Source organism: Agrilus planipennis, unplaced genomic scaffold (assembly GCF_000699045.2).
Source record: "Agrilus planipennis isolate EAB-ADULT unplaced genomic scaffold, Apla_2.0 scaffold82, whole genome shotgun sequence".
In the NCBI taxonomy this organism is placed as follows: Eukaryota; Metazoa; Arthropoda; class Insecta; order Coleoptera; family Buprestidae; genus Agrilus; species Agrilus planipennis.
The window spans coordinates 987502-1005619 of record NW_020442454.1 but is presented as its reverse complement, the minus strand read 5'-3'; the positions used below and the strand labels follow the sequence as shown (position 1 = coordinate 1005619).

The 18118-nt window shown below is 32.8% G+C and overlaps 1 protein-coding gene across 1 annotated transcript in view; it reads right to left on the bottom strand.

Moving 5' to 3' along the window:
* Positions 1 to 14428, bottom strand: part of LOC108736556 (extracellular sulfatase SULF-1 homolog) — a 263736-nt gene extending 249308 nt beyond the window's left edge. The window contains exon 1 of the mRNA XM_018469015.1: positions 14188 to 14428. The gene's annotated coding sequence lies outside the window, so the exon portion shown is untranslated. The remainder of the gene's footprint in view (positions 1 to 14187) is intronic.
* Between the last annotated feature and the right edge of the window lie 3690 nt (positions 14429 to 18118).

Sequence of the window (18118 nt, the reverse complement as noted above, 5' to 3'; positions counted from 1 at the left end):
AGGTCTAGTCAGAGACATATTAGAGGCAGAAACAGGAGTTAGGAGGGGTAGAGGTAGACCTAGATTAGATTACTGTTCGCAAATAGTTAAGGATGTGGGCTGTTCTAGTTTTAGGGAAATGCGAAGTTTAGCTCAGGATAGGAAAAAGTGGAGGTACGTGTCCAACCAGTCTTACGACTGACGCCCCTATGATGATGATGAGGTGACCTATTACGAAAACGTAATACATACATAATGTGTTTTCAATTATTGTACTGAAAACCGCCTGTATCATGATTTACGTAATTTTCAAATAATAATACTGTGCCCATACGACATCAGATTTTAGATTACCCACTATTGGAAAGTTATTTGTTTTCTTATATAAAAAATAATTAAAACTACATTGCATTCCCAATTAAAGTTAGTAGCTGCTATTTATTGTTGTAATTAGCATTACCTACCATAAAATATGTATTAAGTAAATAAACAATTAGTGGAATTACGAAGTATAAAAGTAATAACATTTGTTTATTTAGCAATTTTCATTCTTTTTCATAGCGAATGTTGTTTGATAAAATCTGCATTTTTAGTAATTAGTTGTGGATGTTTATTATACAAATCAGTTTCAGTTACAAAATAGACGGCCGAACTGATAAGATGTATGTAATTGTAAATTAATTATATTTTGGTGGTATTTTACTTTAAAATAAATTAATAACTGCTAAAGTAGTAATAACACGTGTAGAAATAATATGGAAAAATTAGCATACAGTAATTTTATCAGTAAGTCAAATATAAATTTTTACTTTCTCGTTAATTTTAATAAGTAATAGAGTACTACCGTTAATTATTTGTTTTGAAAATTCGTTTAACTCAAACATATATAAAAGCACATGTTTTATGTTATTTCATACTTCAACATTACCCTCTGAATAAAAATTATAGCACAAGTCGTATAGCATTCAATTGAGCATAACAATTAAACATGACAAAAAATTTAGGAGTACGTATATATGTTACCATTATCTGACTAATCGTAAGTACAATATCCTTATAAATACGAATGTGAATTTGTTTGGTTGCTGATAAACATTTCACGCCTTAAATACTCAACCGATTATCATGAAATTTTGTACACACATTGTTACGAGTGCAGAAAAAGACATAGGGTACCTTTTTTCCAGGAAAAAATATTGTTCCGGAGAGATAGAAAAATTAGCTTTATGTCATGATAATCCGTGGGTAAACCCTATCATGAAATTTTTTAAACACATTATTCAGGTGTACAGAAAAGGGCATAGGGTACCTTTTATAAAAGAAAAAAAATACTGCTCTCAAAGGATAAAGAAATTAATTAATGTGGTTGTCAGTGATCTTTCGACACATATTTAAGACATCAACGCGAGCGAAGCCGCGGGTAATATTTATCATGAAATTTTTTACACACGTTGTCAGGGGTACACAAAAGAACTTAGGGTACCTTTTATGTTATTCTGTTCCCGAGGGATAGAATAATTACTTTTATGTGGTCCCTAGTCGACTGAACTGATAATCGTGAGTGATAATCAGAGATGTGATTTATTTAAAATACTTGCATTTAAAATGCAAATACAAAATACAGTATACACATTTTTATCTTGCATTTAAATACTNAAACGTAAAAACGGTGGCCGTTTTGTTCTTATTTTGCACACAATATTGTCTAAAATTGAAAATACTCGTTCAATAGCTATTGCAGTGGCGTAACGTGTGGGGGGCAAAGGGGGCAAAAACGCTTTCTTTATTTTTTCAGAAAAGCACGTTTTTTTAAAATACTTTTCTAAACGTATTTTCTATTTGTAAAATACAAAGTACATTTTTGCCGTTAAAAGTTTTGCTAGTATCACCGATTAAACATTATAAACTTAAAATGATGAATGAAAGTTGCTCACATTGACCATTAAAGGTATAAGAAGCTTAAAAAGAGGACAAGAAAACGTTCCATGAATGCTTTCTAATACTGTTACTGAAGAGAGCCCAAACAATTCTAAACTCCTTGGAAAATGATAATCTAAAATATTGGAAAGATATTGTTTTCCCGGTTCGGTGTCATGGTTCATGGAACTTTGAAGTTCCAGATTGATATCAGCACCTGCTAAATCAAGAACGAACTACGAAATTCTATGAATTACGACAAAACAGCCCACAAGACAATATAGAATTAATACAGGTCAGCTGTGTAAAACTGAAAACTACAAGATACTGTGGTGTGCTAATAAATGCGTATAATCCAAAATTTTTAGAAAACGATTCGGAAAACTTCACTTACTAGATGAACTTAAAGCTAAAGAAACTATGGATTTCATTTCTTTCTCTTATTACAATGTATAAAAAATCAGAAACAAAATCGGGTTATAAATATTTTGATATAAAATGATTGATGTTGATTTTACATCAATCACGCTATGCAAACTATTTTATCATCAGTCTTTTTTCCAATTAGAACGGTGACAAAGGAAATTGAGGTAGTATGTAAAAGAATTACTTATTTGTTGCTGAACTGAAGAAGCTATAATATATAATATAAAAATACGAATCATACCTAATCTTCGCAGCGGGTGATAAAGTGCAAACACCAACATTAGTCTAGAAAACCCCCAATACTTAAAAAATGAGAAAATGCCTGCAAGATTTTCTTAAAAAATAATTTATACTTAAATAAATGTAGAAAATTTAATAGGTAGTACAAAAAAATATTTAATTGAAAAAAGTATTTTGAAAATACGTATTTTGCATTTACCATTTAAAATACAAAAGGGAAATCTATTTTGTATTTTACATTTAAAATAAATCAAAAAAGTATTTGCATTTTGTATTTAAATACTTTTGAAAAAACATTTTGCACATCTCTAGTGATAACTCACAATTGAACCTGTTAATTTCTTCAATGCATAACAGATTGTTACTGCTACTTCAGGGTAATATTTAAAAAAAACAGCAGGTTGTTAAATAGCAACTCATCACTAACCAGAGGAAGTCGAGAATAAGATCACAAACGTCACAATAACTTTACACTTCGTATTTTCAATTTCTTCATATACCACCTTACCCTTCAAGACTACCTACACCTATAGGCTATTTCTCAACAGGTCCTTTGCCTTGTTTTTTGTTAGTTATACAATATGCTGATTTTATCGCTTAGAAAACAGGTAGTTATTGGGTTTGTAAATTCAATAATAATTTCGAACAGTTTAAACATGCTTGCCATTATTCATAAGGCCATAAATTTTGCGAACAGGTTCTACAGTATGTTTTGTAAAACATCAAGGCACACTGATTCAACTTTATTTTGTTTATTTAGACCACCTTCGAAATCATCCCACGTTTATTTTTAGCCTTTTTTACAACTGCCAGTAAATGACCTTTCATTACACATATATATATACCTATATATGTATGTCGCCTAAAAAACGTTTCGAACAAGTTTTTTTAATATTACTTAAATCTGTAAAAAAATATATTGCTTGGTAGAGAAAAGCAATGTTGACCTCCGAGTGACCTTTAATAATACTAAGTATTAAAACAAAATAAAAATTATACTATTTTCTAAATACCCTTAAACGTATAGCATTTGTTTGAATTATTTATTACAAAATGCTAGTTTCAAAACTAGTAAGGTGATAACTTTTCAAATAAACACAACACGCGATATATCTGGCCTAAACGAATACGCGTTTTCTAAAATCTATTGTTCTAAAAATTCATTATGCTTTTTATTATTTTGCTACTAAATTATCACTGGAGCTAACTTTAATTGAAACAAAAAACATCTCTACCTGAATTACGAATCTAACATATGCATGTCACAACATAATCAAATTATTTATCATAATAATTTATAATAACCAAATAACTTGAAATACTTTACAGCATTAAAACAATCAAAAAATGACGGCAGCAATTGTATGTGCTACAGCAACTGTCAAAGTCATGTAACATTATATCATTATCATAAGGTCGGTTGGACACGCACCTCTAGTCTTTCCTATCCTGAGTTAATCTTCGCGTTTTCCTAAAGCTAGCACATCCATCCTACATCCTTGAGTATTTGTAAACAATCTGACTTCCTAGATACTGAAAATCAGCCACTTCTTCTAATTTTTCTTCTCCTACCTTTATATTCGCTCTTTCCCTACTCATTCTTCCTTACATATCAATATTTTTGTTTTACTTTTATTTATTTTCATACAATACTGTTTTATTAATAGGTACCGCTTCTATTTTATTTAAAGCTAAAACTTCTTTAAATTTTCTTTACATTTAAAACTTCTTTACGTTGTTGTTCACGTTCCATGACCGCCTGCTACTCTGTATGCAAAGTGTTCTACTATCCTGCGCCTCATCTATTTAACGTCTTGTCCCATTTAACATTATCAAAAGGTTTGATGTTTTTTTAGAAAACTCGTAAATAATTGAAAAAATCCGAGAATACGCAATATATGATAACAACTACCAAATTTAAACCGAAATTACGATTTTTTTGCACTTTTGTGATGCTCATCATTTTGTATCCGCTATTTTGAATTTCGCAAATTCAATATCAAATTCGTATCAGTATAACCAAAAACCCCTTGTACCTGATTTTCATTATTTTTCCTTAATTAGTTTTCGAGTTATATCATTTAATAACTAATTTTGCAGTTTCTTATTATTAATAAACAAAAAGAGGTTTTGCGTACAACACCAATCGGTAGATTTTGAACTCTAAACTTTTAGAACACATTTCAAAGATTTTTTTAAATTTTTATGCAGTTACAAATTATTCCGAAACAATGCTTCTTTTTTGACTATGTTTACCCCACTAGTTGCAGAATTCATAAAGTGTCATTAACAAAGTACACCCATCTAACTTTCTGTTGCTTATAATAAGCTATGCGACCAGTTTATGTACTAACCAAACCTACACTTTAGTCATAACTTGTGTGCCAAAATTTACATAACGCATCATGTCCTAAATTACCGCTCTTAATTAATAAAATCAATTCACCTCAATTTTAATCATTTACCCATTACCTACGAAATGACCCTTTTGAACTTAACAGTACGCTCCCTTTATTTATTCTCCCTTTATTAAACCAGTTTAATGTGTCACCGTAAAATATTATCAGTAGTTATAGAGCCATTAGTCACATGACATGCGGTTATATCGAAGAGCGCCAACGAAATCTACTATAATTTACTTACAGCAGTTAACGGTTGCCTGACAATTAAATTAACTGAAGATCAAATGGTGTAGCATCAGCTGTTGGCCCCCTAAATGTTAGGGGGAATATATTTTTGTGACATAAAATAAATTACGAATTTGTCCACCGCCCTCGGCATTTATTAATAAAAGTAATTCATAATCTAATTACTTAATAAAAAGACCGATTAAGTACGACTCAAAATCACGCATTATGATGAAATAATAATAATAAACATAGATTACTGATTTAATAACAAAATATGTCTAAAATGGAAACTTTTGGTCCCTTTTTGTCTTAAATTTTAAACGAAAATATAAAAGCATGTATATTATAGCAGAAAATGATGTCAAGCAGAAGTAGAGGTATTAGAACTCCTCCAAGGTTTTATATGGAATTCTCATTTATAATAACAAATTTTCGATATTTTCAAATTTAGACCAATCCAAACCTTTCATTTGCCGAGAAACATTCTTGTGGTGACCCAAAATAACTGTAATGGGCTTTTGAATTATTTGCTCGTAGTCTGCTCTGAAATTGAAGGCATTTTTCGTAAAAAATCACTTTTCAGCAAAATGCTGAATAGATATCATGTCAATGGTAATGACTTTCAAGTGCACGATTTCAGAGTAATTCATCGATTTGAAATTATACTATCAAGTGCAGCGGCCGCAACATGACGTCGCTCTTTCTAAGATCACAGAAACGTTTTGAATCCTGGTGTGTTTCAAAATACTATAAGGCTTTAAAGAATGATTTTCAAAAAAAATTTTTGAGAACTTCGTATGCGTAGATTTTAAATACACAATCAAATACCCCAACTAAATTGCATCCAGAACCTGTCATCTAATACTAAAGCCACTGGTCTAATTTCTACTTAAGCTTAAACTTTTTTCTCCTTTCATTAACTACATTTCTAAATTTTATCAAGTCATTCAGATAAAAAGTACGTAATTTTAATTTAAAATACTGACTCAATAATCTGTATAATAAATATACAATATAACAACAATGTTTATTTTTAACGTACGCAATTATTTCCTTTAATTTTAGACTGCTTAAATCAATATTTATATTAACAAAACTTATAGTTCTTTATACGTATAAATTTTCAGAAACTGCTCAGAATAATGTCTGTAACAGCAATGTTTATAAACACAGGAGACGTATTAGCTTCAATTTGCGTAAAATTGTACAAAATCGCTGAATGTGAATCACGCTCCTTTAACGAATTCTACGAGATTGCTTGTCGACAGATCTTTATGTGCCTGTTATATCAATTCCGAATTTTAAACATGCCTTTAAATGATTTTATTTGTTTATGAAATTAAATAGTTACAGTAATAAAATCAAAATAAAGTGTTATTATGGTACAATCTACGGTTTATTTTACTACATCAAAAACAAATCATATTACGAAGTAACAATAATTTTATTCGCTGAAAGTAAATCAATTAAGAAAAAAAAAATGTCGGTAATAACTCCAATGAGTAGAAATTGCGTCTACCTGGTGTACTCAACCAAGCGTTCTAACTAGTGTCAGCGATCCAAATACAGGTCTGAGGACAAAAAAAACTTTTGGGTGTTTTCCCACAAGCCACTAACGCTGGTGGGCGGGCAGTTCCTCTGGACTACGCCGGATCGGTACGCCGGAAGGCCCTCTTCAGCCTGCTTTCAGGAATGATGGAAATGGGTGGGTGGTGGTTCGGGTGAGAAAGTTGAGATGGACGAAATGAAGACAGAAGAGAATGAAAGATTATTTGCGGAATATTACTGCCCCAGCATTTGCCTAAGTGATCCAAGGAAACCACAGAAAAACTTGGACCAAGGCAAACGGGCCCGGAATCGAACCAGCGTCCTCCCGAATGACTAAACCTCTAGGTCATGCCACTCGGTAAAATAAATAAACCTGAGGGTAGTTACAAAATTGCAACCAATCTAATGACAGCACTATCAGAATGGGTAACTACTTCAAGATAAGTTGTGATTTCAGCTTTTAGCAAATTACTTTTACATATCAATAATGATAATGCCATAAGGAAAACCAAAGTAGATGCTAATAACATGGATGAACCGCTCCTGTTAATACCAACAAATATGTTAAAAGAGCACCTAAGTAACATAGAATTTTAAAAGCAATAGCATTATGTAATTATTGAAGAAAATTGAAATCCGCAAATTTAGTTTTTCCAAAATATCTCGAAATGGAAAAAAGTCAAATGAAATTTCTTACTAACATTGGATTCTGCAAGCCATTGCCCATTTATCCATTATTCTATGTTTTCTAATAACCGATATAAACATTGGCACAAGGACATTCTTTAAAATATATTAATAGTTAAAATTAGCTATCCTCATAGTCCAGTACACGAGAGCAAAAAAGTATTGAAAAGTGTATTTCTTCGGCAGGAACAAGATTTTGCTTGATTCATATGTATTTTTTGACGCTAAACAGGATTTTCACTATGTGTACTTTTTCTATGACAACTAGTGTCAAAATGATCCGGATAATCAATTTAGCTGGCTGAATAAAAATTAACCATTCGCTTTATAAGTTTATTTTATAAAAGTATTTCGTTTTCACGCTGTTGCATCTGTATAAATTAAAGAATACAACTTTAGTGCGTGTGATTAAAAATTGGGTATGAACAAAAAGTATATATCGGTGATTTGTTTTCCTAAAAAAATCCTAAGTGTACTTTTTCGTTCAAAAATTGTGGCCCCCCTAGGCTGAACAGAACAATCATCAACTCCAAGAGTGACTGATGTTGCCCTTTTATATTTCTTCTGTAATAGATCGCTAGACAGTCATAGATTTCAGCGCCTCATTTTGTTTTGTATACCTTTAGGAAGGTTGATGATAGAGACATATTTGAAGCAGAAACAGGAGTTAAAAGAAGTAGAGGTGGACCTAGATTAAGACTACTGTTCGGAAATAGTTAAGGATATGGGATGTTCTAGTTTTAGGGAAATGCAAAGATTGACTCAAGATAGGAAAGAGTTGAGGTGTGTGTCCAACCAGTCTTAGGACTGACGACCTTATGGTCATGATGAAGAAGGTTGATAAGTATGTATATTTAAACAAAGATAATAATGCTAAAATTAAACGGTTAATATTCTGAGTATCTCGTAAAAACAAATGGCAGAAGGTTTTCGAATGACTAAGTCAATATAAGTACTAGAACATTTTCCGAAAATTTTAAAGAATTTGTAGTGATTTCATTATTTATGCCTTTGAAACGGTGAAATATTAATAATTAGTATAATACTTTGAAAAAGTTCGCATAGCAGTTTGATATGCTTTGGTATGAAAGTGAATACAGAAGTTTTATTTTTTATGTCATTTGGCATATACATTTAAGCAGTACCTACTTATATGAAACGGCAGAAATATTAGACAAGGCTTTCACATCAAGAATGATTAATACTAATAAAAGCAGATAAGATATTTACAAGAATAACTACAAATTTTCCACCATTTTCTGTCAAGCATCGAAAAGATATTTTGTGTTATTACAACAAAAGGCAGAATTGTTGAGCATGGCTCTCGTATTGAAAACGATCGATTGAGTTGAAAAATTTGCATACTCTTTCAGCATGTTCTATTTCAAAAAAACAAATTGACATGAAAAACAAAATGATCCTCGCAAATTTCTGCTTTTCTTATTTTTAATCATTCTTGATATAAAAACCCTGCCCAATACTTCTGCCTGCCACTTACAATTACTTTTTAAATGTATCTGCCAAATGGCATAAAAAAGAAAATAATGATAATTCTCATGCAACTGTAAGAGTTTCCTTTAGCGTAATAGTCATGCTCTACGCTTATGCTATTTTTAATAATTACAATACAAAATTATTAATGAAAATTTCATTAACAACAAATTCAGTGAAATTTTTCCAAAATGTTCTGATGCTTATCTTGCCTTAATCAGTCGAAAACCTTTTGCTTTTCCATTCTATTTTGTAAGATTCTCATATCAATTTTTATACAGCCAATAGGCAAAAGCGTGGACATGTGGACAATTCATATATTTTTCTGCACAACCGATCTTTCATTCTAAACATTGGGGCTCGTGGAATATTTCTGCTCAACGTTTTCCGCTCTTTTCTTTCTAAAATTTCATTTGGTAAGCGCCGCAGAAACGACGAAATGGGATCATTTCTGGAGCCCAAAAATTAGGTATATTGCATATAATTATGATAAAGAATTCTTTAATTAGCAACATTAAAAAAAGATCTGAGGGATATAAAACTATTAGCAATAAATTCAAAACAATTTTTGATGATAGTTATGTTAGTGACTCTTCAATAGCAGAACTGAAAAATGAAGTATTACAATTTAAGAATTTTACAAGTAAAGAAAATATTATTTCGCCTGTATCCATGTGGTCATTTATTCAGGTAAATAATAATATTGCAACATGTCCTAATTTAAATATAATTCGGTGAATTTCTTTAACCCTTACAAAAAGCAATCCAAGCGGTGACAGGAGTGAAAAATAGGCCCGGAATTACAATGTTGCCTAATGCCCGCTTTAGCCTTAGTCCGGCACTGGATAAGAACATGTTGGTAAAAGTCTCTGGGGGTGGGGGTGGGGGGGATCGAAAGAGGTCTCCCCCACCACTGTACCATAAAAATTTCGTGACGGTAAAACTAATGGAAAAATACATAAAAATATTGAGAAATTTATATAAAACATTATTTAAATATCTTTATCAATAGGGTAGGTTGGGTTTTGTTCAAGTGACCACCCTCTTTCGATCCCCCACCTCCACCCGCTTGAAAATATTTTTTTTATTGAATTTTATTTGAATTATAGCGTATGAAAATTGACAAAATAATCAACTTTCAACCCCCATAACGTTTTATGGGGTTGAGACCGCCACGAACTTTTTATGGTACAGTGGTAGGAGAGACCACCTCTTTCGATCCTACCCATCCCCAACCCCTTCGGAGGTGGGGGCCGCCATCTAGACATTTAGCAACATGTTCTTTAATACAATTATAAAATTGATTTTTATTATATCGGTCAAGTATTCCACTTTAAATTTTAACATTATGATAGTCTAAATATACCAACTTATCAACCTTCTTAAAGGCAGAAAAACAAAATGAAGCACAGAAATCTACGACTATCTGGCGGTCTATAACAAAACATCTTTAATAATAACATCAAACCTTAACAAGCCCGATAATTAACAAATTATAGACTACCGCCAATGACAATGAATCATTTGCAAATTGCGTATTTGTTTATGCATTATTATCAGACAGTCAATGTGGCAAAAAAATAATAAATAACTATGTCATAATATTTTAACGGGCGATACAAGTTTAGAACAGTCTTTTGTAAGTGTATTTATTATGTGGTCGTTGACAACTACACTACCGCCTTGCGGTACTTTATGTGATAATTAACCACGAAACCATCCATAATAAAGTTGTTAATAATATGTACGATGTGGATTTAATACGCGAGTTGTTGGAAAAGATAGAAGAGTTAAAATTTTGTGCAACCAAATGAACGTAATCTTAATAAATGTTTTTCTTTTGCTTTAAAATTAGAAATTAATTTCCTTAAGAAAAAGGATAAATACCAATTGAAATTCTTCGGGTTTGCTTTTTAAACTAAAAAACGATGGAAGTATTGAAAGGATGAAAATGTATTAATTTTAGTCATATCACACTGTTTCATGGTTGGTTCTTTTTAATTCGATGATTAATAAGTAGGGATGCACCGGATAGTGATTTTGCCGGATACGGGATAACCGGGTACCCGACATAAATTGTGCCAGGTATTGTATTATTTTGAAATTTTGATGGTGAATTCAATAAGTGCAAAAAGAATTAGATGCATTACATAAAAAGGTCAATAAAATCAGCCACCACATTATATTTTCATCAAATGGCATATTATTCCTTCGGTGAAGTATTTATTGGTTATGAAATGTCTATACATCAGCGATTCTTAAATTGTGTCGGAACCCCCTGGTTTCGTAAAGATCATTGAAGGATTCCTCAAAATATTCCAGAGAAAACAATTAAAATTAACACCCCAAGAAATTAAAAAATGCAATCCTAATTAACCACCACGTCCATTAACCTAACATATGCAGTAGAATTATTTGTACAACATGGCATTGGCAAAGGCAAACGTGTAAATGTCCACGAAAAGCTTTTTGCATTTATAAAAAATTTTGGATGAGTCGTGTGAGCTTCAACGACTTTAATTGTTTCTGAATAATAGTTTTTCAAGAGACGCTTTTGAAATAGAAATATTCCCAGCACCTCATTAATCTGAGGAATACTTTTAATCAATATTTTCCAAATGATTGTCATCTTTATCAGACATAATCCATTTAATGGATATTACATAAAAACCATCCTATTGAAGCAAACCAGGAGGGCATAAGTCAGCGACTGTGAAACGGTAATGGTGGAAACACGCGACAGGAGAATCGAGAATACCGCCCTTCTGGATTATTTTTTCATTCGTTGCAGTTTTTGCGGTTGAACTTACACTTTACGCTCTTAGGAAAAGAACGTACTTATAAGCATTTATTTCATTAAAAAAAGTTCCAATTAATGTAAAAATAAAGTACACAACAGTCGGCTAGATCACTCCGGGCATTCTCCATACTGCTCTGGCTTAAGCAGGATGAATTAGAATTGTTTGCACGCGTTTTTTGATAACTTCATCATTATTATATAACACGCACCTTCGCTTTTCCCTACATCAATCTTCACATTTCCCTAAAACTAGAACATTACATCCTTAACTATTTGTGAACAGTAATCTAATCTAGATCTACCTCTACTCCTCTTAACTCCTGTTGCTGCTTCTAATATGTCTCTAATTAGCTCTTCATGCCACAGAAGGTGTTCTACCGACCTACCTCGTCTATTTCTTACTGACTTGCATAGTTCTCTTACTCATTCCAATACCTCTTCATTTCTAACCTTCTCTATCCACGGTATTCTCATCATTCGTCTGTAACACCACGTTTCGAACGCTTCCGACCTTTTTTTTTTTGATGCGGTTACTAACCTAACCTAACCTAACCTTTTCATTTCCACCGCGCTCCAGACATACACCTTTAACATTTTTTTTGGAATTTCTAGATTAACCGTTCGCGAGTTAGAAGTGACGAGCATATGCTTCATTTGTTAAAGTCAACTCGACCTTGCGCTTTCCTTTGTTTTATATCTCCTGCTCCTTCCATCCTGAGTTATCTGACTTCCTATATACCAAACATCACTCACTACTTCCAATTTGTCGTATCCTAATTTTATATTGACTGTTTCCTTACTTTTGTTCCCTTGCATATCAGAATTTTTGTTTTTATGACAATACAGCTTCCATGTTATTTAAGGCTATCTCTCTCTCCTTGCGTTAAAGAAGGCCCATACAAAAGTATTACTTGCCAACAAGAGACAAAATTGCAAATTGATATTTTACATAACTAAGAACCTACTTTATATTACGGTACCTACACTCCGACTGCTGTTACAAATTTTAACCATCTCTTAGGCTCTAAGAACTGAACTAAAAATGCATAAATGTTCGTCAGACAAGGAAGAGCACTTTTACAACTAACAGTAGTATATTCTTCTAATTTTGTCTGTTTTTCTTATATTTTTTCATAACCTAGATGCGAAGGATCATAAATAATTGGATATTGTTTCACAATTTCTATAATTTTTTTTGTTAACTTTCAGTATCGGACATTTTGACATGCAAAGATGAAAAATCTACTTGGTTACATACTTATACTACCACCGAATAGGTCCCGCAATGATCCCGCGTTCCAACCCTGCACGATGTCGCTAATTAATTTAAAAAACTCAGGTAAGTAGTGTGGGTCATAGCTTGCAGATATAGCTAAAAGGCTGCATAACGCCGCGCAGGCAATAAAAAGCCTACAGAATTTCATTTAAAAGCCTACACTTTCAAGGACAAGAAATATTCAACTAGGTAATTCATTGTAGGTGCCTAGGTATAAAGGTGGAAATAATAAAATCAACGATGATGCTATTAAAATACAAAATTCAATAAATATTTGACTTGCATGGATAATTACAAAAAAATGCATTACAATTTCACACTTAAAAATAAATCTATTAAACGTCANCGATGTCGCTAATTAATTTAAAAAACTCAGGTAAGTAGTGTGGGTCATAGCTTGCAGATATAGCTAAAAGGCTGCATAACGCCGCGCAGGCAATAAAAAGCCTACAGAATTTCATTTAAAAGCCTACACTTTCAAGGACAAGAAATATTCAACTAGGTAATTCATTGTAGGTGCCTAGGTATAAAGGTGGAAATAATAAAATCAACGATGATGCTATTAAAATACAAAATTCAATAAATATTTGACTTGCATGGATAATTACAAAAAAATGCATTACAATTTCACACTTAAAAATAAATCTATTAAACGTCATCGCATTTCACGTTTATTATAAATATTGTCATTTCTAATTAACTAAAAAGTGATTTGAAATGCAAAAAAGCAATTAGACTAATCAAGATTGGAGAAAAATGGTTGACATGCTTAACATGTTTTCTACTAATTACATTTCATCAAAGCCGTAAAACGAAAATTATGTTCCACATATAGTACAATAAATTATTAATGCATTATTTTCAAAAGAAAATTCGCACCGTGCTTTACAAGCAACCTGCAAGATGCACAGAGACATTCGTAGCATCTTCAAGGTCGCCAACGTCATTTTTTTTGTTCCACTTAGTTAAAAGAATTTGCATGACTTGTTTAAACGACCACGGTGGTTTTTTATTACGTATTGACATTTCAGTCATTAATTTGTTTCGAATTAAAACTGTCTCATTTACTTCCACAAAACGTTGACAATTAGCAAGGTGTTAATAAGCCGGTTCGTCAATTCAATTCAATACAAAAATAAGTGTAAATTTAACACATCCTTAAACAGATAAGAAAAAATAGATGCAGAACTTACCGTTGAAAATCGTGGATTACAAATGCAGAAATTCGTTCGGAAATGTCAAAAAAAAACACGATTTTCCACAAGAGACACAGAACCGCGACAAAAAGCTATGCGAACGTAGTAACTGTCGGCAGAGCACTAACACACAACCTGTTCGACTATCTGACGCGTACTGGACTAACTAAACACCATTGTTGGTTGATACGTACGAGGCAGAAGCAGACAGAAGAAACCGAACAACAGAAAGCAACCAACGCAAACATAATTCTCTCTGCCGTTCTTGGTACGGAATCTGACCGTTAACTTTTCTGATAAACCGGTCATACCCTTCCAGTACTAAATTATAACTTCAGACAAAGGACAAGGGATGGCAACAAAGCAAAACTTCAATCGATTAATATTTTCATTATTTTTCATGACCCAAAATTTAGAAAGAATTAGTTTATTTCGTTAATGATGTATCTAACAGTTACTGTAAGAAAATAAATATACAGCACTAAATCAAAACCATGGGGAGTGTCAAGTAAACAATTTCCTTTCTTAGAAATCAAAATGTTTAAAATCATTCCAACATTGGGAAAAGTTGTATTAAAAATTGAAGACGTTAATTTACATAGAATCCGAGGTCTTATTGACAAATAATAATTACTATAACTATAAACAAAATTGATGTCAAACTAAACCCCCAAATTAATGGCTAAAAATTTTCTGGTACTTATTTAATTAAAACAATGCCGACTGTAGACTAAAATCACTTTAATTTACAGATTTTCTACCTTTATTAATTTTAAATTTTAAGCTGTATTTGTTGTAATTGCTATTTAAGTTCAATAGATTGGGTTGTAACGGATGTGCCTCAGAGGATGCAGATGAAGATGATAACATTAATGAGGTTAGGTTAGGTTAGGTTAGGTTGCGGATGCGGAGGACAGTGATCATCATTGAATTTCTAGACTTTTGGACGCTGATGAGAATGTGGATGCGGATATGGTTGCGGATCTAGATGCGGATATGAATATTTCGTTTAAATCTGAAAATACTTAATATATATAAGTAAAATATGTGCAATCATATGGTGCAAAGCACATTCATGCGGACGAAAATAACCGGCATTTTAAAAATTCACCGCGATTTCCAGAATCAGAATTAAAATACGTCCGTTGAGGTTCTATAGTATTAAATAAGTATAACAAATACATGCTTATACTTGGAAGAATAAATAAAATCTAAAAATTAGTCATTTTTTGGTAATGTTCTAAAAATACTATACTTCTTAAGCATGTATGTATGTATGTATATGTATGAGAAACACATCGGCATAATTCTGGAGGGGACAGATTTTAATTCTGATTGTTGGATAAGCTTAATTGAAGAACTAAAGTACAAAAATAGACCAAACCTTCGAATTTTTGTGCAGTAAGTCGGATCGAGACGCAGTTGTCTGCATTCAATTCGTGAAACCGCCTACGAACTTTGTGAACATAAAAAAAGATCACTTCATCTTCGTCTTGGTCAACAGTAATAGAAGTAAGTCCAAATTTTGTTACTCGCTGAACAGAATATGTAATCGGCGACGGCCTCTCACTACATGGGACCAAAGGGATCGTATTACACGTCGTCCGCAGGAGTTATGTTTTAAATTAATTAAAAATCAATTGAAATTAGTTACTAAAGGGTTTTGAGGGTCACTGAATACCAATATGTAATCGGCGATTGCCTCGGAGGTATTTGAAACCCAGGCCAACCGAGTAATTAAATTCGTTGATTTTTAAGTAATTTAAAACATAACTCCTGACGACGACGTGTATGATGATAGCCCTGCGCCGCAGGTACTCAGAAGTCCTCGCCGATCGCATATTCCATTCACGAATCCCCAAAACGCCCGAATAACAAAATTGAACTTATTTCTATCATTATTGACCGAGATGAAGATGAATTGATCTCTTTTTTTCGTTTTAAAAGTTTGTAGACAGTCTCACGAATCAAATGCAGAAACCTGCATCTCAATCCGACTTACTGCACAAAATTCGAATGTTTAGTGCTTTATTACTATAAGCTCGCTTTCGTAGAATCGCAAGAGCGAAGTACAGTTATTTTTTATTTGTTATTTCTAAGAAACTTAGCGATAGCTCGCCACCCGATCTAATGTTAACCGTTTTTCGACATATCGTGTTCCCTGTAGGATTGTAGCTCAACTGAATATCCTCACCATGAGAAAATGCGGATTTGGATGAGGATGCGGACATTAAACAATTTAAATTTGCGGATGCGGACAAGGATACAAATATTGAAATTCCTGCGGATCATCTGCAGTTGTGGATGCGGATGCGAATGTTCCTTATAACCCTAAAACTTGTTGCAAATAAAACCACGTAACGGTATATTATCTGTAAGTACGTTCACTCAATTCTTGTCAAAAAAGTTGAAGATGTGCCTGTGTATGTCAACATTCGTCAGTTTCGAAGTGTGAATGTTAACAAACACTAAAATGATTCTGTGAATCTTCCATAAGTAATACCGCCTATAGAGGTCGTTCAAGTATTACTTAAGCAGGCTTTTTGCAACTAACCCCACTCCCCCGGTCAGTAAAAATAATCAAAACTCGTACACCCCCCGCCATGCTTACGTAAACATTAGTACATGCATTTTGCAATGTGTAGTGGTTTCTTTATTGATGAATTTCGTTGTCAAGCATAGACAAGCAGGGTTGTTATATGTGTCCAATCCAAATCAACTAAATTTTGTAGAAAATCCTGCTGACGTAATCACCATCCAGATCCCTCCCTATCTCCGCTATCATCAAAAATAAGCAAATCAAAGATCCCCCTGTCTCCCTGTAGTGTTTACGTAATATTTGAATGGCCGTTACAGAAGTATATCAACGCAAAAGGATACCATTTCGAAATTTTTTTACTAATTGTACAAGGTAGAATGTATTACTTAAGAATCGCACCATATTGCAGCAATTTACAAATGATGTGAATATTAACACACGCCAGTGTTTGTTCCAAAAACGAGAAATAATTTGAAAACGACCAACAATTTTATAACAGGCTTACAATTTGTTATTATGCCAACAACATACTTTTAAAAATTCAATGTTTACAAACTTGCTGGAATTAGTAAAACCGATAAACAATGAGTAGGGTGACTCGATATTATAACATACATTTGGATTTGTGCATTATTAGCAAAGCATTCAATGTACCAAGTTGAAATTAAGGTATGTTGATTTACGTTCAATACACTGTTAAATAAAATAAATTTAAAATTGGTACATTGTGTGCTTCTTCTGGAAACAAGCCCCCAAGCCCCCCTTTGTTAACATAATCTGAAAAAGCTAAAAACTATGAAATATGCACGGGTGCGAAACATGGACAGTGGGCGCGGCGGAAAAGAAAAGGTTAGAAGCCTTCGAAACGTGGTGTTATAGGCGGATGATGAGGATACCGTGGATAGAGAAGGTTAAAAATGAAGAAGTATCAGAAAGAAAGGAGAACAGAGGACTCTATGGAAGTCAATAAAAAATAGGCGAGATAGGTTGGTAGGTCACCTTCTCAGTCATGAAGGTCTAGTCAGAGACATATTAGAGGCAGAAACTGGAGTTAGGAGGGGTAGAGGTAGACCTAGATTAGATTACTGTTCGCAAATAGTTAAAGATTTGGCCGGTTCTAGTTCTAGGGAAATGCGAAGTTTAGCTCAGGATAGGAAAGCGTGGACGTACGTGTCCAACCAGCCTTAGGACTGATGACCTTATGATGATGATGAAATGCTTTGTTGTTTTGTTCCGGTTAGTTGCATTCAGTTGCAAATTTTGGTGTTTCAATGGCGGACTATAAAAGCTCGCTGAACACACCCATTGGTAATTACCATTTTCTGATAATGGAAAAGTAGGTATTGCCCACATTAATTTTTTGCATCCATACGTATGGGACCTCAAATA